This window comes from Ornithodoros turicata, chromosome 10, assembly GCF_037126465.1.
Source record: "Ornithodoros turicata isolate Travis chromosome 10, ASM3712646v1, whole genome shotgun sequence".
NCBI classification, from domain to species: domain Eukaryota; kingdom Metazoa; phylum Arthropoda; class Arachnida; order Ixodida; family Argasidae; genus Ornithodoros; species Ornithodoros turicata.
This window is the reverse complement of record NC_088210.1, coordinates 1,711,222-1,731,402: the sequence shown is the minus strand read 5'-3', so window position 1 is coordinate 1,731,402 and position 20,181 is coordinate 1,711,222. Positions and strand designations below refer to the sequence as shown.

Sequence of the window (20,181 nt, the reverse complement as noted above, 5' to 3'; positions counted from 1 at the left end):
GTCCACTTGCTCGAGGTTAGAGAGCATTTCTATGGAATCAGAAAATTTAGCACTTTCATGGGACGAAGTGGCTACTTTTATTGCGAGAAATGCACGTCCGGTTACGGGACGAGAGAGGCATTGCAGCAACACGAACGTCTGTGTCGCGACGTAAACGAAGTGATTCTCGAAATGCCAAAAGCGGGGGAGTGTGTCTCCTTCAACAAGATACAGTACATGCATCCCTATCCCTATTTCGCGGTGTTGGACACGGAGAGCGTCTTGGAAAAGGACGCACTCGTTAAGGACGCTGTGAGTGTGCACAGGATGAGCTCGTACTGCATCGTTGTAGTGAGAAGTTGGGACGGAAAAATACTAGGCCTAGATGGCTATTTGGGACCCAACGCAGCAGAGAAATGCTTGCTCTCGCTCAAGCGATTTAGCGATCAAATCGATAGGTTGAACAGTTGTCCCGCGCCGTTGGTCATGAGTATGGAAGACCACTTTCGGCACGCGAGCGCTACGCACTGCGAATTTTGTGGAATCGAATTTAACCGACATACGCGGAAGGTATCGCATCACGACCACACCTGCTTCGTAGAGCCCGGTTCTTCGAATTTTGTCGCGACGCTGTGTGATACGTGTAACCTTACGTGTCGTAATACCAAAGAACTCGTCGTGTGCGTGCACAACCTGCAATACGATTTGAGCTCCCTTCTCCGCCACATGCACGTTCTAAATCTGGGCGAGCCGTGGATCTTAGCTTCGAGTACGGAAAAGATAAGAGGGTTCAACATTGGCGATCTCCATTTCCGCGATACCACGCAGTTTTTCAACCTGTCCTTGGCGAACCTGGTGGAAACCCTGCTCGCGAGCGGTGGCGAGAGCGCGTTTCATTGTACCCGCCAAATGTATGGTGACCGTTTCCGGCGTCTCCTCAGGAAGGGCATTTACCCGTACACCTTCGTCGACAGTTTCGAAGCGTACAATTTGCCCGCACTACCGCCAAAGGAAGCTTTCAAAAGTGACCTGAACGACCAAGAGATCACGGACGAGGACTATCAGTACGCCCTAGAGATTTTCGAATTGTTCGAATGTAAGAACCTCGGTGGTTACACGCGTCTCTACGCCACGCTCGACGCCTGTCAGCTCTGCGACGTCGTGCTGTATTTCAGGAAGATCGCGCTAGAGACGGATGGGATGGATATCCTACGCACCGTGTCCCTCGCCAGCTACGCGTGGGGCAGCGCTCTGAAGCTCACCAAAGTCAAACTCGAGCTCATGAGCGATCGTGAGATGTACGAAACGATCGAGAAGGGAATCAGGGGAGGCATTTGTAACAGCTTCCACAGATACTGTCGGGCTAATCACGAGGGGTGCGACGATTACGATCCCCAGCAAGAAAAGACTTTTATCCAGTACCTCGACGTGAATAGTTTGTACCCGTACGCGATGACTTTCCATCTCCCGACAGGTGGTTTTGAGTGGGTCGATCCTTCGAGGTGGAGCGAGATTGATTTTCTCAACATTCCTCACGATTCGGAAGTGGGTTACGTATATGTGGTAGACTTGTTGTATCCCGAAGAACTGCACGCGCTCACCAGGGATTTTCCCCTGGCACCCGAACACAGGTGCGTGGACGAGAACGAACTGTCCCCCTACCAGCGACACCTGAAAGATGCGTTGGCGCTGAACGCCCCTCCCACAAAGAAACTCTTGCTGACGTGCTATGACAAAGAACGCTACGTCGTTCATTATGCATTGCTCGCTCTGTACGTGAGGTTGGGCATGAAAATAAAACGTGTTCACAGCATCCTCTCGTTCCGCCAAGACGACTTTTTGCGAACCTTCGTGCAGAGAAACGTCGCGTTGAGGAATGCCGCGAGCACGAAATTCGAGAGACTTCTGTACAAAACCATGTCGAACAGCACGTTCGGTAAGTCGATACAAAATGTGAGACGCATGAAAAGGTACGCAATAGCCTACGACAAAGAAAGTGCACTACGAAAGGCTAGCTCCGTCGACAGTCAGCATTTTCTCATTCTGAGTGACAAGTGCATCTTGTACGAGATGAAACAACGCCGCATCAAATGCAAGCACCCCCTTTACGTGGGCTTTGCCATTCTTGAAATATCCAAAGTCCGAATGTACAGCTTCATCTACGAGTCGCTCTTTTCTCGCTTGACATGTCCAGTGCAATTGATCTATAGCGACACGGACAGCGTAATTTTTTCTCTCACGTGTGAAAGCCTGGAAGAGCAGCTGATGAAGATTGAGAGTGAGTTAGATCTGTCTTCCTATCCGCCAGACCACCCACTTTTCAACGACGAGCACGCGAACCAGATGGGGTACTTCAAAGACAAGACGGGGGGCGGAGTTATTCAGGAAGTCGTAGCCATCCGAGCGAAAATGTACAGCATTCTCTTGGCTGGGTCACACAAACAGATCGCGAGAGCCAAAGGAGTTAAGAAAGACGTGGTGCGGAAACATTTATTGCACGAAGTGTACCGAGATTCTCTGTTCAATGAAAAGGCGGTCTCTCAGAAGCAGTGCACCATCCAGAGTATAAAGCAAACGATGTACACCATTTCGAGACTCAAGAAGAGCTTGGTCCCCTACGACGACAAACGCTATCTCGTGGATGCCGTACACTCCTTCCCTTATGGGAGCTGCGAATACGGTAAGCTTTACGGGTGTTTTGACGCGTATCGCATTACGATAGTACTCCCTCTTTGTGCAGCACCGGAAAACCCGGAAGAGAGCCCGAGACCGTCGACGTCAGGCATCGAGTAACCGTTGAACAAAGAGCTGCACGCGCATGTAATCGAGAATAAAAGTTCTAGTCGAGACATGCTTCTCTCTCTCTCTCTCTCGCAGACAGGAGACGCACGGGACATCGTGGCAGTGTGGTAGCGGAATGGGTGTACGAAAAGAATGACCATTCCGTCATCGTGCTGGCGCAGTGACCCGCGCAATGACGGCGCTGCGATGAAGATTCCCCTTTTCTGGCACGTCTGATCATCTCGTAATGCTGCGTTCGTGAGATCAGACAAGGGAGGGAGGGTGCAGGCATCTATTGACCAAGTCCTTTGTATGTATTCAATAAAGATGTTTCAGTGAAAGAACACACAGAGTCTCGTCAAAGTTATTCGGACTGTTTAATGCGTTGCATGTCAATAACCAATCGGTATTTCAATAAATCAATGACAAAATTGGCGATGTAGACTGCTTGCAAATGTCGCTGCTTCCGCAGGGCGTGCTTAATATGAGCGATGGCACGAGCGAGAAGGTCCACGATGTCTGCAGCGATGTAGTTGAATTCTGCGTTGGCCAAGCTCACAAATTCGCACATTAGTCCCAGGGGTCCGTCTGGAACCGTTATGCAGACGTTCTTGTAACGGGCGTAGATCCGACGCACCATCTCCTGCAGTGGCCCCGGCGAGATCTCTCCTATATTGCCAAAGCCTACCATGTCTATCACGTAGCGAAAAGCAGTGATGACGAGCTCGTTGCGGGGACTTTCGCCGTTGAAACATTCCTTCTCCACTTCTTCCCAAGAAGCGTGGGTGCGGGAACAATTTTGTAAAGAGTGGTAGCTGAACATCTTCACGTAGTGATGACGCGAGCGCGGTGCGCGCTGCCTTTATACAGATAAACGCGCGCGCGCAAAGAACGGAGAATGAAAGCGAAACTGAAAAGCCACCCGTCGCCGCTAGGAGCGCGCGCGCGCGCGCGCGCGCAGCAGAGAGCCGAAACCGAAAACACCCAAGGCCGGCGCAGAGGGAGCTAGCAGCGCGCGCGCATGCGCGGACGGGTGGAGCAGAGGACGCGCGCGCATCCATAGCTGCCGCGGCTGCCGCTGCGCGTCGCCTCTCTCAGTTTCTCTCGGACCGTCGCGGAAGACGGACGTGCGCTCCGCGCGCTCGCTCAGTTGCTGGCTGCCTCCCGTAGAGAGCAGACGTATGTTCTCCGCGCTTGCTCAGTTTCTGCCTGGAAGTTGCCGCGGGGGAAAAGGTGAGTGAGTGATTTGACGCGCTCCTTTTCTCGTATGTTTGCCGTGTTTAGCGGTGACCGCGCTCGTGCTAAGCCTTTTCTCGCATGTTTAGCGATGTGTGGTTCCCGCCTTGTGTTAGCTGCGTAGTGTTGAGGTTAGGCCTAAGCGATCGCCCCCCGTAAGCCTTTTCTCGCATGTTTAGACTTGTTTTGCGGTGAGCAAGCCTGTTGACGCATGTTTAGCGATGTGTGGTTCCCGCCTTGTGTTAGCTGCGTAGTGTTGTGGTTAGGCCTAAGCGATCGTCCCCGTAAGCCTTTTTCCCCCGATGTGTACTGTTTTCTGTTTAGCAGTAGCGTTTAGACCTTTTCTCTCGCATGCCTAGACTTGTTTAGCAGTGCTGCCGTTTTTACCTACCGTAGTATCTTGTTCTGTCTTTCTCGTCTAGAGCTATGACGGTGACGGCATCTGGTGTGATGCCTTGCAACTACGTGGCCACCTGTCGTCGATCTCTGCAACTGCTGGGTGCAAACTACCAACATGGCGGGCGCTGGTCACTCGGGTGTTGCGGAGCGGCTTCTTCGCCGCGGCATCGTTGATTTTCGAATAAATTGTTTCTCTCCACTCTATTTCCATCTTTTTATTTTATTTTCTGCCTATTATTTTTCTTTTTTATGGACTCTCATAGTGCACAACGCTCAGCTGGTCTGGACACGAGTTAGACTTTCCCCAATTAGTGTGGTGGCTCCCTGGAGGGTGCTGATTAATGTGGGGGGTCCCAATTAGCTCTAATTGCTAATTAAATCGTGTTCAGGACAGTTGAGCGTTGTGCACTGTGAGAGTCCAGTACCTACTTCTCACATCCACCTTTTACTACAAATTCCTTGCTCTTTACACACAAAATCCAAATATCGTTACGTTTGCGTTGCGTTTGTTTGTAAATTATTACGCCGTAAATTATCACAGAGCGGGGGGCACTAGGGGTGGTGACAGGAAGACAACTTCACATCCAGCTTCTACGATAAACTCATCGCTCGTTACACACAACATCCCACTTGGTTACAGAATTCATTTCTGGAGGTACTTCATGTCCACTACTTGTAACTTAATTCCATTGAAATAAGAGCTTCATACTTATGGCGATAGGAACCGGAACAGCGCTCACGGGACAGCACGCTGCAGCACAGAATCCAGCATGCTCACAACATCTGGTAAAGGAGGACACTATCGTGCCATTTCCACTCTCTTTTCTACCTCCTCGACCAACTTACTCCCTCTCGACCCGGAATGGGTGCGGGAAACTGTCTCCCACACAACCATCGCCGCTGCCAGTGAGGCACCGCACGAGAAGGCACGTGCTTACGACTGCCAATAAGAATGGACGCAGCTCTGAGCTCTCTGACATCGGGGGGGGGGGGGGGGTTCTATCGTGCTAAGTACGACACGTAGAAGATCATTTTTTCCCCTCAGTATTCTTGCGTGTGGTACAATGAGTCCATGATGTATCTATGAAAGTGACACAACCCCTTTAAGGCACTTTCTGTGCGCCGGCTTTTGTCTGATACCTTTTGCTACAGCATTGTTGTCACGTTGCTGTCCCTGCCAATATAACCAGGCGCACAAATGTGGCGGCATTGAAGTGTTCGATCGTAATTAACCTTCCCATTATTGCAGACAGTAAGTCTCCTCCTATAGATCTACAAGCCACATAACCTATGCGTTAACATAACGTATGTTGTGTCGTGCCTTATCTGGTTTCATGTAACGCAATCTTATTTTGTTTTTGTTGTATTTCACGTATCATCTGAGCCCACGTGTGTTGTTTGGTTCTTATGTCGCTAGGTGGCATTGATAAGCTGTTAAAAGATCTGTGCAGTAGCTACCTCATCCCTCTGTGCTTTCAAGGCAGAACAAATTGGCGACCATGGCTTAGAGGAAAGTACGAGTCCGCAGCCACAATGATGACCTACTTCGCCCTTCACACTCCGGCGCCGTTTCTTGCATTGCCGGAAGAACCAGAGCTGCTATGGGAGCAGTGGCGCAGCATGTTTCTGAACTACGTGGCTGCTATTGCTGATGCCACGTTCACAGCTGCACGGAAGAAGGCGTTGCTACTACGTCTTGGGGTGCTCAGGGGCAGTGTGTCACCCAAGCATTGAAAATAGCGGCCGTAGTGGGCCAGGACAGTGACGTAGTGAAGGACGACGGCAAAAGACGGGACGAAAATAGGCAGCCAGAGATTGAACAAGCGCTGCAAGTGCTTGACAGAAGGTTTGGGTATAAAGCAAACGTAGTTTTCCTACGGCATTGTTTTCCTGTAAGACAGCAGCAGCTGGGTGAGTCCACGAAGGCGTTCGTCGGGGATCTGCTGTGTCTCGAGGAGAGGTGTCAACTTGGGACATTTGAGGATGACGCGATTAGAGACTAGTTACTGGAAGGCACTTCGTTCCCAGGATTGCGTGAGCGGTTGCTCACAGAAGGCTGACGTCTGTCGTTGAACTCCGCAGGAGCTTTGGCTACAACATGTGAAAATGGTGCGCAAGTGGGCCACAGATGGGAGAAGTTCAGCAAGTCCAGTGCGGAGCATTGCAAGAAGGGAAGAGAAGAGGGAGAAGACCGAACACCAGCCGGAGCTCCAAAATCACCAAAACAACGTGCCGGTAAGCAGTTGGTGTCGTATCCAGGCGGTCAGCTTGGACATTTTGCTAACGACGAGAAGTGCAGAGTAGTAGAAGTGCAGAGAAGTGAAAAGTTGTAAATGCAAGGGCTGCGGAAAGATTGAACATTTTGTTAAAGGCTGCTGGAAGACGAAACCTGTTGAGAAACCTGAAAAATGCTGTTGAGGCAATTGACGGAAAGCTATTGTGCTTAAAATCTGTGAAGGACAATGAGAATCAGCTGTATGCCGAAGTGTCTGTTGACGACGTCTTCATGAACTTAATTATTGATACGGGGCCAGCTGCTTCGATAATGCGTCAAGACTTGTACGAGGAAAATTTCCAACGCAAGTACCCGCTATCACTACCGCAACGGACGGTGGTGAACTACAGTGATCAGCTGCTGTGATCAGTGATGCGTCTACTGGTAGCCTTCTTGAGTGAGACTGGTCTCACAACTGTGTTGTGAACATCTTAGTGTGAACTAAGACGTGACGTGTGTAAGTGTGACGTTCCTGCGCTCCGTGGTACTGGTGGACAGCTTGTTAACGACAAGCAAACAATTGCAGAGATGCTCAGTGAAAGTTTTGTCATAAGCGATGTCGATGGAGATAATGATGTTCCAGAACTGCCATTGCCTCCGCGCAATCCGGACTCGTTTTTCCTTGCGCCAGTTACTCCATTAGAAATCGAGAGTATCATTCAGAAATTAAACAATACAAAATCAGCTGGGCATGATGGGATATCTGTTCCTGTGTTGAAACGCTTCCGACATGTATTATCTGTTCCTTTAGCTAAATTAATTAACTCCATGTATCAAGAGGGGTCTTTTCCAGACGAATTAAAGATTGCGAAGGTGGTGCCTGTTTTCAAAAAAGGTGACAGGTTGGCTACCACAAATTACCGTCCAATATCTGTTCTGTCTGTGATCAGTAAAGTAATTGAGAGAAGTATACTATCCAGGTTGCAGAAATTTTTTTCTGATAAAAACTTACTTTCGCCTTCGCAATATGGATTCACGAAGAAAAAATCCACTGAAATCGCGTTGGTTGATATTGTTGAGTATTTAAAGAACAACATGGATAGCAAAATTTTAACATTGGGCACATTTATTGATTTTACAAAGGCATTTGACCTCATTAATCATAATATTTTATTAATTAAATTAGAACGCTATGGGGTACGAGGGCTACCTCTTGATCTCTTCAGGAGTTACTTAACCAACAGAAAACAGTATGTTAAAATTGATAGCAAACGCTCGTCAATGCGTGTGACTTCTTGCGGTGTCCCGCAAGGGTCTATACTAGGACCTTTTCTATTTTTGGTCTATGTGAATGACCTGCCCAAGTACTTATCAACAGTTACAGCTTTGTACGCAGATGACACAAACATTTTTGTTGAAGGCAACACTGTACCTGAGGTTATTACTAAGGCCAACCTGGTTCTTAAAAGACTGTCTCTATGGGTCGCTGCAAATCAGCTAAAAATTAATCTAACCAAGTCATGTTACATGATTTTTCATCCACGGCAAAGGAAAATCGCAAATCACAGTTTGAATATTATTTGTTGTGATGCAACACTCCAGAAAGTCGACTCTGTCAAATTCCTGGGTGTACATTTAGATTCTTGTCTCACTTGGTCTCCACATATTCTCCATGTGAGAAAGAAGATTTCACAGGGCTTATTTGCACTTGCTCGTTTAAGACACCTGGTGCCATTGAGTGTTTCTGTGTTAGTCTATCATGCACTTATTCATAGTCACATTTCATATTGTCTGGAAGCATATGGGGTTACCTACAAGACAAGTATTCAACCAATATTTCTTTTGCAAAAGAAGGCCTTGCGTATTATGATGGGACTCCCCCCATATGAGTCTGTTACATTTTGTTTCGCCTTACTGGGCATTAGAAACATCTATTCTTTAGTAAAATACAAATGTCTGTTACTTTTGTTTAAACTTTTGCACAATATGGTCAATTCATCATTAATTTCAGTTAGTTATGCTGCTAGTCAGTATTGCTTCAGAAATAGTGAATTTTGTGTAACGCTTCCCCAGCCCCGCACGAATTATGGTCTACAGTTATTCTGTTACTTCGCGGGAAAGCATTGGAATAGTCTTCCGTCACAGGTACGAGAAGTACCTAGTTTCGAGATGTTTAAACGGCTGTTGTCGAATCTGCTGTGATTGATTTCTTCTATTTATTCCTTCTTGTAACGCTTATTGCTGTTTATGTATTTACGCTGAAACTGTCTCGGCAAAGTTATTTCTGATCATTTTTTTTTGTTGTTGTTGTTTTCATTGTCTTGTAAAAAGTGTTGTGTTTTTTTCTAGGCGTATCAGATCATTAGTAATCACTGTAATTTTTACGGGGACCGCATTACAGGCGTGCCTAGCGGTCCCGCTTATAATTTGTAATGTATAGAATGTTTAAATAAAGCACTTATCTATCTATCTATCTATCTAACTGCTGACACCGCATTTTGTAGATCTGTGGAGGGCGATATTGTTTTCCAGCTCTATTGTTTGAGTGCCCGTGAGAATGTGAGGGATTCCTGCTGTGATTTGTTTTGATTGCTTTGAGGATATAGATTCAGAGGGTGTAAGAGCTATACAGCTCTTGCAGTGGAGAAGGTAGCATTCATGGTGGGTTGCTGAAAGCTCCAAGGTTTACTTTATTTTACGAATTTAATAACTAACTACAGTGATAAAAAAAATAACAGTATGCGGGTGTTTCCAAGCTATAGCGTATCTTTCAACGGCCGAGTAGCGGCAATAATGATTTATGCAGTGCCGAATGTAACAAGTATGCTGGGTCGTGACAGTGTCAGGCTTCTAAATATGTGTATCGAAGGGAAGTTTCTACGGTGCTTAAACATTGACAGAAATGAAAATGTTTTGCCGCAAGATCTCAGAAGAGAGTTCGGGCATTTGTTCGAGAAGCGTATTCGGTTGGTACCACGATTTACGCATAGGATGCATATAAAGGAGGATGTTCAGCCAGTGGCCCAGAAATTACGTCGGCTGCCACTAGCGTTGAGGGACAAGGTGTCAAAAAAACTGAAAAAAAAATGTATATGCCAAGGCGTTATTGAGAGGGCGTTTTGATTATGTGGCCAATGACGTACAATGACGTGGAGCGCGTTTCTTTCACTAATTTCCTCCTTTCTGCTCTGCTTCCAGTGTTAATATTTGTTCCTTGTTTCTCCCTTTCGCTGTCTTTTTTATGGTTCTCGTTTGTTGGAAATGCAGTGGAAGTTACAGAGAAACGACAGAGCCCTGGCTGTTTTTTGTCACATTAAGTATTTTGTTGTGCGGTATTCGTTTTTGCAAGCGAGACGTACACTACACAGGCGTGTCTGCGATAACGAAAACAGCATAACGTTATTATTGCTCCGGAATTTTCTTAAGAAGCCTGACGATATAGGGCTGCCTCGGGCAAGGACTGCTACGAAGGACTGAAGCTCGGTTGCTGCAAGATGAAAATTGGTATCAGGTATATAGCTATGCATGTGAGAGTTGCAATATAAACAGGAAGAATCAAGGTGCTACAGAATGCAAAAAATAAGAACGATTATGGTAGCGTTGTGAGAAGCTTGCAGCTATGGGGTGTGATAAGCGACCTAAGATGAAAAATATATTTCATTGCGCTACTTTACAATGGTAAATTCAGGCCGAATAACCAGACAAACTTGACTTTGGAGCTACGTACAGAACAGCTACTAAACCAACGTCGGATGAAACTTGTCGAATGAAATAACCGAGAATCACAGACTTAGAGTAGCGTCATGCCTTTAGACAGCACGACTTGAGCGGGTACTTAATCATACCATGAAAACGATATTGTTTCACGAAAAGAAATACAATCCACCATGGTAACTGCAAAGCTCTGCAAAGATCGGTCACAGCGTATTCCGGTCCGGATTTACAGTCACTGTTGTGCTGCTTGTCCACAAAACACTAAGCGAACGCAGTGTTGCAAGGCAAGAAGCAACAAAAATGACTTACCTGTCGACAGTCGTTGACCGGGTATCGGAAGAAAGAGGTGTTCGTATTCTCGAAACGTTTCTACACCAACAAGCAGAGCAGAAATGTTGCGCAGGCATCTTTCCTGGCAGCTGTGACTGTTCGAGGACACAGACATGATACAACCAGCGTTTTTAAACAGAAAAAATCGCAATTCATATCGCATCATCGCAATCATATCGCATATTCACATTAAAATCGCCGGCGACTCCGTGGGTGTCGGTTCCAGCCGGCACAGCCACCGCGCTGTCGCCTGTTGTTTGAGCGCTCGCGAACAAATTTGAAAACGGCCAACCATCACTCCGAACACGAATTCATCCTCATTGAAACCAATCAGTAAGCACTAGCCACCAGATGTAGCCATGACGTTAAATTTATGACCTGACATCCGATGACGTGAAACGCATGAAGCGCCTCACTTTATCCCGCCAAGGAACTCGCAAGTTTCGGGCCCTTGGTGAATGAAAAACAACAACTTTATTTTGAAACGGAAAGTGAAGTTCATTGCCAGAGGCGATACCCTACCCCATTGCTGGTTGAGAGGTGGGGAATATAATAATGGGACCCCTCACAATAACGATCGAAGTCCGATGGTGTCCAGAAATGTCAAAATAGCTTTGAGCGCAGATCGTTGCTGGGCTGGATTGGGCCAGGGACCAAACAATTTCGATAGGGAGCAGGGGCGAGAGTTCAGCTGACTAAGAGACGCGGAGAGTGCGGTTCGGGAAGGTTGGTAGTGGGGCAATGAAGAATGTGCTCCAGATACTCAAGAGCACCACACTAGCAGCAGGTGGGAGAGTCAACTTGTCTCAAGCGGTAACGCCACTGAGCTGTAAAGGCCACATCGACTCGAATTCGGTTGATTTATGCAGCATCTTTCGTGGCACGCGGAAAGCGAGCGTTGGATCAATTCTGCTCAACATAGATGGGGGAGAATGTCGGTTGTCCATTGGCGGGAAGCCAGGGGTGTCACGAGGCGTCGCAGAATGAAAAGGCGGTCTCCTCTCATCACTACATTAAATATCGTCGGACTGAGAATACTTCCTTGGGGGACTCCTTGATGAACAGGATGCTGAGGGCTTTGGGAACGTACGGACAGTGACAGTTCGGTCCATAAGGAAGTCTTGGAGCCAGATGAAGAGCCGACCGGATACCCCAAATGAGCGCAAGGGGTGCAGCACACAAATGTGCGAGACGGTATCATATGCGCGCTTGATGTCGAGGAAAACCGATAGGACGATCCGCCGATGGGCACGAGCATGTTGGACTGCAGAGACTAGGTCGAGAACTGGATTCATGGAGCTTCGGTGGCGACGAAATCCAGACATTTCTTGATGGAACGCACGTTGTTTTTCGAGCCACCAGTCGAGGCGATGCAAACGACGGTGTCGTTAGTACCACACAGAAGTCTGTCGCTAGCGTTTTTCGTCTACACCTTTAACGATAGCTAAGGCCGCGAGAGGATTCTTCTGAGGGGGCGCCTCCCTTCACAGATCGGATTGTCCGCCAGATCTTCGTGGCCGGGTCAAACGCTGAAACATGGTGACAAAACTTACGCCAACGCTTCCTGTCCTCTTTCTTAAGTTCTCGTGTTACTGAAGCTTTCATCCAGCAGTATTCCAAAATGCCCGTAAGTTGCCCTGTCCGACGAGCTTTCTTTCTGCTCGCGTAATGCCCTAAGGTGGTTAATTGCTTGAGAATGACCGGCATGTCCTGTTACCCTTTTAGACATGAGCACCGCGTCCTGAATACCGCAGCTAATTGTTTGCGAGAGAGCCTCTGGGGACATACCGATGTGCACAGATGTTCTGGGGCCCTCACGAAAAAGTCCCCAGTTTGTGAGAGAAATCAGTCGAGCAGTTGCTGTGAGGGGCAGTCTGTCGTGCGAAATATATAGAGGAAAGTGATCGCTACCTCTAGTGTCGACGTCCGTAGCGCACGGCAAGTGGCGAATTATGTCGGTTGAGCACCACGAGAGGTCCAATACATCGGTTGACGTTGGGGATCGCACGTAAGTTGGCTCTCGATTGTTCAGCAGGCACATGCTAGTATTCTCCATTGTCTCCAACAACCTCCCTCCCCTACCGTCCGTCCTTCGGCTTCCCCAGGCAGTAATGCGCATTGAAGTCACCCAGCACGAGCCCCGGGGCTTCCAGAGAACCAAGTAAGCGTTCGAGGTCATTCCACGGGACCAGTACCGCAGGACGTATATAGATACTGACGACCGTTAACAGCATGGGGCCAAGGCGGATCCTGCAAGTGGCATAATCATAAGAGCGATGACAAACTGACCCTATGGGTGCAGCCACAAGGTCATTACGAACGTATAGCGCTGTTCTGCTCTCAGAGGATTGATGAGATCGATAGATTGTGTATCCATTAACGCGATGTGTAGAATCCATGTCGTGTTTGCATACAGCCATGAAAGGGAACTTGTACTGTTGTAGATGTAATTTAAAATAAGGGAGCTTGTCACGCAGGCTTCGAGGATTCCACTGCATCGCCATGGCCTGTCTATACAATGCCGTCATGCTGGTGCAAAGAAAATGCCTCCAGTGCCAGAAGCGCTTGGACCTCGGGCAGTTGCGACGCACCAGGAAAAGCAGAGACAATTGCCGAGTTGACAATTGACGAGTACCGCTGAGAATAGTCCCAGAGAAGGCACATCTTCAGAGTGTGATGAGGGTAACTGTCTCCTCGTGCCTGCCGATTCCGTCACACTGGTGTAAGTGTGTGTAATCTGCCTTGATGGACGAGGAGGCGGTGGGTGGCTGCTTGTGATGGGCTTAGCCGAGATTGTGTTCAGCGAACCTCGTTCTCCTCGTGCAGATCGAGCGGGTAGTGCAGAAAATTCTGGTGCATTTGTACCAGACGGGAGTGTGGCACTACCACCCCTAGAAGCGTCAGACGGAAATCGTACTGTCCGGTCTTGATGCCTTTTGGTGGCGGCGGTCATCACAGGACATAAAGAAATGATGCGGGATGGCTGGATTTCCAGTTAGCACACTTTGGCTCTCTTTTATTGTTGCAGTCTGATCTCTGGTGAGGCCCGGCGCATATGCCACACCGTGTAGAACCTCGGCAATTTCGTGCAATATGGCGAAATCGTTGGCAGTTATAACACTGCATGGGGCCTTCTATGTACTCATGGACTGTGAAGGTCTGAAATCCGAGGGCAATTCGATGGGGAAGACAGATTGTAGGTTTAAAAGTCAGGATAGCATATTTCTTGCATACGGTTGGGGTGTTGATGGTATCACCGGGATCCCAGCTAAGCACTTAGCTGACAGAAGGTTACGGGCAGCTGCTTCGGACCGTACGGAGACGAAGAAGGAACCATCTCGGTGGAAACGATGGTGTATAACCTGTTGTTGGGCTAGCAGGCGTATCTCAGTAGCGACCGCATTAGGATGGTGACCCAGAAGGAGTAGTCACGAGTTGCTGGTCGAAACAGTATGGGAATACCACCAGCTCGGTTCTTCCTGTACGTGACAGTGGTGAACGGGTCATGAAAAGAAGTGGCAAGGTTGCCATCGTTCATCTCATGTGTCTGCTGAGGAGCTGCGCCGGTACCGAAGTGTTCATGTTGTTATCGGGAACATTCACGGCCTGTGGATTGTCGGAATCACCAGAGGAAGGGCTCCCTACCCATTGTCATTTGGCAGGGCTGGCGGGGACCTGTTGACCTGTGGGAAGTGTCATACAGACGTTGGAGCTCCCGTCCAGATTACTACGGGAGGTCCGTGAAACGTTAGATCGCTCCTCTCAAAAGGCTCCGAAAAAGCCTAACGGCCTAAAGGCCTAAGGGTGAATGCATTCCCTTGGGTGTCACCAATTGTCATCGTCGAGAAGAAAGATGCTAATGTCAGACAGTGTGTCGACCTGACAGAGCCGAACAAAGCGGTAGTGGCAGATGCCTATCCGTTACCTACTGTGGAAGAGCTTTTGTTTGTTGGCAAATTACTTCGCCCAGCTAGACTTGGCATCTGCGTATTATCAGGTTGAATTGAGCCAGGAGAGCCGTCAAATCACGATTTTTATCTTAAATCAAGGGCTGTTCAAATTTCGTCGTGTGCCTTTTGGGATTGCGTCCGCGCTGTCTGTGTTCCAGAAGTTAATGAAGCAGTTGCCCCAAGATTGCCAGGGGGTGATTGTGTATCTGGATGATATCGTGGTATTCGGCAGCACAGGCGAAGAATATAGACGAAACCGACGTGCAGTCTTGAAGAAAATAACCGATGCCGGATTGACGTTAAACAGGAAATGTGTGGTCGATGCGGGAGAGATCCAGTTCTCTGGGCTTAGGTTGACTGCTGGAGGAATTTTTTCTTTCAAGATTGATGCTGTCCTGGAGGCGCCAGCACCAAAGACTGAGGAAGGCCCTCGTGCTTTTTTTGGGACTTGTTGGTTATTATGCTTGTTTCGTGTCCCGATATGCAGACGTGGTGGAACCTGTCCGTAAGCTTTTGCGTAAGGGAGCGACATTCAACTGGACGAAGAAGCAGATACAGCGTTCACCAAAGTCAGGCGGCTTTTTGCGTCAGTAGGATTGTTGCGGGCATTCGACCCGAAATTACCAGTCATTGTGGCAACGGCAGTCTTGTACGTAGCGCCGTTACTAGTAGCGGCGTTACTGTATTCATTACTTTTTTCTGTAGCGGAGTAGAGATTGCGCTACTTTTTTTTAAATAGATAGCGTAAGAAGCGCCCCCGCTACCGCTACTTCCCGATCGCAGGTTCACGACAGCTCGACTTCGATCTATCATGAAGACTCCACTCTGCCTGCCTTCGAACAAGCTGCCCAATATCACGGCTCCTTCTGCGAAGACCCGGGCACATAGCAGGAAAGGAGGGCACAGGGGTCGTTATCATACAAGGAGGCTGTGCCCTCCACGTGTTGCCTATTCGGGATTAACCTTCTTGGTGTATGGTTGGAGTTGTCCGTAAACTGAGGTCAGTCGTACCGCATAGTGGAGCCGAGCTACCTTTAACACAGGGTTGGGTCCACATGCACCACATTGCAGCACATACACTTAGGTGCTTGAGTGTTGCCATTTCCTGTCCGCTGCAATGGAGGGACCATGTCCTGTTACAGCAAGCATCTTTGAGTATATGGAGGAAAAAGAAAACGGTAGCGTGGTGTTTAGATGTCTTTTATGCGCCTCGGTGGGAAAGCTTATCTGTGCGTCAACGAAGTCCAAGTCCAATTTGTAAAAGCACACGAAGGTATGTTTACTAACTTATCGTTCCGGGCAAGCTCAGTTCTTTTTGTAACAACGTTGTAGAGCTTTTTAGCGGTAGGATTGTTTTGTGCTTCATTTGCTTTAGGGGAACAGAAAAAGATATACGGGATATCTAAGAAGCGGCTTCAGTAAATCTGTAAGAATGTTCTTGCAAATTACAGCCTTCAGGCGACTTACGTGATTTATTCTTTTGAGATATGATTTGATTATTTTTGTTTTATTTATTATGTTGAGACATTATTTTATTTTATTATTTTGAGACGTTTGAAGTACGTCATCAACGATGTTGTTCGTTTCTCTCCTCAAAAGGATCGCGTTACTTTTTACAAGTAACGGTAGCCGTATTCCGCTACTTTTAGGAACGTGTAACGATATCGGGATTTCGTTACTTTTTGCTCCGTTGGCGCGTATCGGTATTGCGCTACCTTTTTCGGGTAGCGGGTACAACACTGAACAACGGACGCTTCAGGTTGTGGAACTGATGCAGTTTTCCAGCAGTAAGGCAAGAACGGAATTCATACTGTGACCTTTGCATCGAGGGTATTGCTTCCTGCGGAGCGCAATCATTCCACTGGTGAACATGAGGCACTTGCATGCATCTGTGCTTGTGTACGATGACACATTTACCTTTGGAGGAGGCATTTCACGCTGAGGACTGATCACAGTGCACTGGTCACCCTTGTGTCTACAAGGGGGCTAGGTCATCCACCGTTTGGGATTGTTCGTTGGACGGCCAGCCTTCATAGTTATAACTACGTGGTGGAATACAAGAAGGGCTGTGGGAATGTAGTCGCCGATGCGCTGTCGAAGTTGCCACAGTCCAGTCGGGAAGAAACTGAATTTGAAGAGGGAGGAAGGGAGTTGCCTCAGGACAGAATCCGCCAATATTTCGAACAGCGACTGTTCTTCTTCTGGGCACCGTCCTCATCTTTGGCTAGATCACTACGTTCACATAATCCCCTCCACACTCTAACAAAGCAGCCATTAACTCCGGCCGTAGAAGCCCGTACGGAACCTTTCTTCCCTCCGGGCTGTTGACCCACAATTCGCATGAACCTTTAAACACGTCACACCTAACCATTTAAATACCATGCTAATGAGGAGGACGGTGCCCAGAAGAAGAACAGTCTCTGTTCGAAATATCGGCGGCTTCTGTCCTGAGGCAACTCCCTTCCTACATCTCTACCGGTTCGCTGGATTTCTACCCATCTGAATTTGAAGAGGAAGTACATGGATCACAACCTGTTTAACGAAATCACAAGTGCATCAAGCAACGGAGGAAGATGTATTGTGGCGCAAAGTTATAGAGTACATCAGAACGTGTTGGCGAGCCAAATGGAGTGTCCCAGATGAGGTGAGGCCGTTTTACGAAATGCGTGGAGAACTGTCGGTGGTGGATGAGTGGCCTTCCGTCGAGAAAGGGCGGTTGCCCCAAAACGTGTAACGAGGAGGATAATGTCCCAGGCCGATCAGTCCCATGAAGGGATGGTCAAGTGTATACGAAACACGTATTGGCTGACAGGGATGGATCAAGTCGAAGAGTGTGTGAGGGACTGTGCTGCTTGTTAGTCCGCTGATAAGTCTGCAAAAGTGCCACCGGCACCATTGCACCCGGTGCAACTACCTGAGAGGCCATGGCAGAAGTTCTCATCTGTCTAAGTATTATATAGCGCGTACAGTCTATTATATCAAAAGCGATAATGAAGTTTAAAAAAAGGAACTGTGATCGTGCTGGTTCGGGCAAGGTGTCCTTTTACTATCAAAATGTTCATGGCTTACGGACGAAGTCAGTGGAGTTCTGTGCTGGGCTGATTGTTTCTACGAGTGAGGTACTCTGTTTGACTAAAACTTGGCTGCACTCCCTGGTATCCCCACTGCTGACTAGTTCCTTAAAAACTATGTTGTTTATCGAAGAGGTAGACTTTGTAAATTTGGCGGCGGAGTATTGGCCGCTGTGAGGGATGTTATCTCTAGTCATCGACGTCCTGACCTTGAGGCATACGAGGAATGTGTCTCGGTGGAGTTAAAATTACGAGGCCAACGCAATGTTCTCGCTGGAGATTACTGTGTTCCACCACTTCATGCCCTGGGCATTTTACACTTACGTTGGAATGGTTGGCTGTCAACCTTCCATTTGACTCACACGATATGTTACCCTTTGAGGACTTCAATGTCCCTGCCGTTGATTGGAACACTGACCACCCAACCGGTCCTGATAGTGATGATTACCTTGATGCTCTGACAAATTTTCCTCTATTTACTGGCATGACTCAGCGAAATTTCAAGCGCAATCCCTCGGAAAATATATTGAACCTTTTGCTCTGTAATATTCCGATTGACGCTAATCATGCTAAAGTATCGTTTTTTGTTCGTCTTGCATCGTCTTTGATGTGCGGCATCCCTCTTTTTCTGTTGATGTTCCTGTGGTACCCTATAAATCGGTCTGTGAGCGTCAATGTGTACGAAAATATGCTTATATGCACGTGGAGGCTACGTAGGATTGTACAACTTTTTCAGAAACTGTGACAGTACTTCACAGCCAACGATGTAGACAAGGCTGTCTCTGCGCTTACTGAAAGAGTTTAGTCTGCTTTGAACGAATTTATTCCAGTTGTTAATACGAAGTCGTCCTCTACTATTCAATATATTTATTAATGACATTGACGATGCTGTAGACTCCGCTAGAGTTTCCAAGTTCGCTGATGATTTCAAGCTATTTCTTGGTGTGACAAACTTGTCAGACTGTGTTGCTTTTCGATAGGATGTAGATGCTATCGCTATGTGGTGCTTACGTAGCGGTTTAGTGCTAAACAGTGACAAGGCTAAAATAATGTCGCTTACCAATGAGCTGAAGCCGGTACATTTCACGTATAAATTGTACAATTCTGAGCTGTGTAACCTGACTACCGTCAAATGTCTTGGCGTGTAGGTTACCCCCCTGACGCATTTCTTCTAAATTACACATTGATTATATGGTCACTGCAGTGTTGCTACGTAGCTCAGGCCGCTCCTTGGTCCGGCGCCGCCTGTTATAGGAAGCCGCACGAACGGCTTGCTCCCGTTTGTACCTCCTGCTGTACTTCCGTAGGTGTGGCCATGAAGGCGTCAGCGTAGCAGGCAGGACAGGTACATTGGAACGGAGCTGGACTCCCAGCAGCAGTTCCGCTGGTGTGTACCCGCATGCACCCGGCGTTGTGCGGTAAGCGAGTAGTGCTTGATGCAAGTCCGGCGACCTCGCCATGGGGGACTATGGGGTTTGCACCGCGCGCTCAGCTTGTCCATTGCTTTGTGGGTACTATGGGCTGGATGTTATGTGCGTAATACCGCACGTTGCCAGGAAACCGTCGAAATTCGGATGATGTAAACTGTGCCCCATTGTCTGAGCGTACCACTTCTGGCATGCCGTAGCGAGCGAACATAAGTCTGAGCTCTGTAATCAATTCCGACGATGTGGTCGTTCTGAGGTGTGCTATCTCGAAAAACGTCTACGGCTACAAGGTAGTTCTGTCGTTTCTCGTGGAATATATCCATGCCAACCACCTGCCACGGCCGTTCTGGTAGAGGCGTTTGAAGCAAGGGTTCTGTTGTGGGCTTTCTGTGCATGTGGCAGATGGGACACCTCTTGATGAAGTCATGAAGGTGCTGACTGATGCCCGGCCACCATGCAGCTTCCCTAGCTCTTTCCCGGCACCTCGTAATGCCTTGATGGCCGGTGTGCAGATGTGTCATCACCTCTTGTCGAAGCGCTGCCGGAATGACCAGCCGAGTTCACCTCAGCAGGAGGCCGTCGATCAGTGCCAGTTCATCGGCCACAGTGACGTATTTTCGGCACTCTTCGGTGATGACGGTTACTGGCGGCCACTGCGTGCTGCAGTACTCCATCACGAGGCTGAGTGTCGCGTCTTGCGGTAGTGATTCCCTCATGCGTGTCAGCATGTCGGACGAAGCAGGCAGTAGATCGAGAGCGAGAGCCTCGTATTCTTTGATTTCACTTGCGAGGGCAAAGTCCTCGGCCCAGTTGCTCGTCAAGGGATTTCTGGAGAGTTTGTCGGCTGTGACCAGCTGCTTGCCCGGTACGTGCGTGATGGTGAAGTCGTACTCCAACGTACGGAGCCGCAAGTGCTGGAGGCGAGGCGTCAGCTCGTCCAACCTCTTCACCAAGAAGATCGGCACCAGCGGCTTATGGTCCGTCTCGACGTGAAACTGCAGGCCCAAGACGTACATGCGAAATTTGTCGCACGCCCAGACAATTGCAAGTGCTTCTTTTTCCACTTGGGCGTAGCGCTG

At 48.3% G+C, this 20,181-nt stretch overlaps 1 protein-coding gene and 1 long non-coding RNA gene across 5 annotated transcripts in view; both read left to right on the top strand.

Annotated features, from left to right (window-relative positions):
- LOC135371150 (uncharacterized) overlaps positions 1-20,181 on the top strand; it is a 279,646-nt gene that overhangs the window by 115,239 nt on the left and 144,226 nt on the right. The gene's annotated exons all lie outside the window — the stretch shown is intronic.
- Positions 3,889-4,599, top strand: LOC135370092 (uncharacterized). The gene is made up of 2 exons (XR_010415211.1): positions 3,889-3,993; positions 4,419-4,599. It is a non-coding gene; the product is annotated as an uncharacterized LOC135370092 (long non-coding RNA).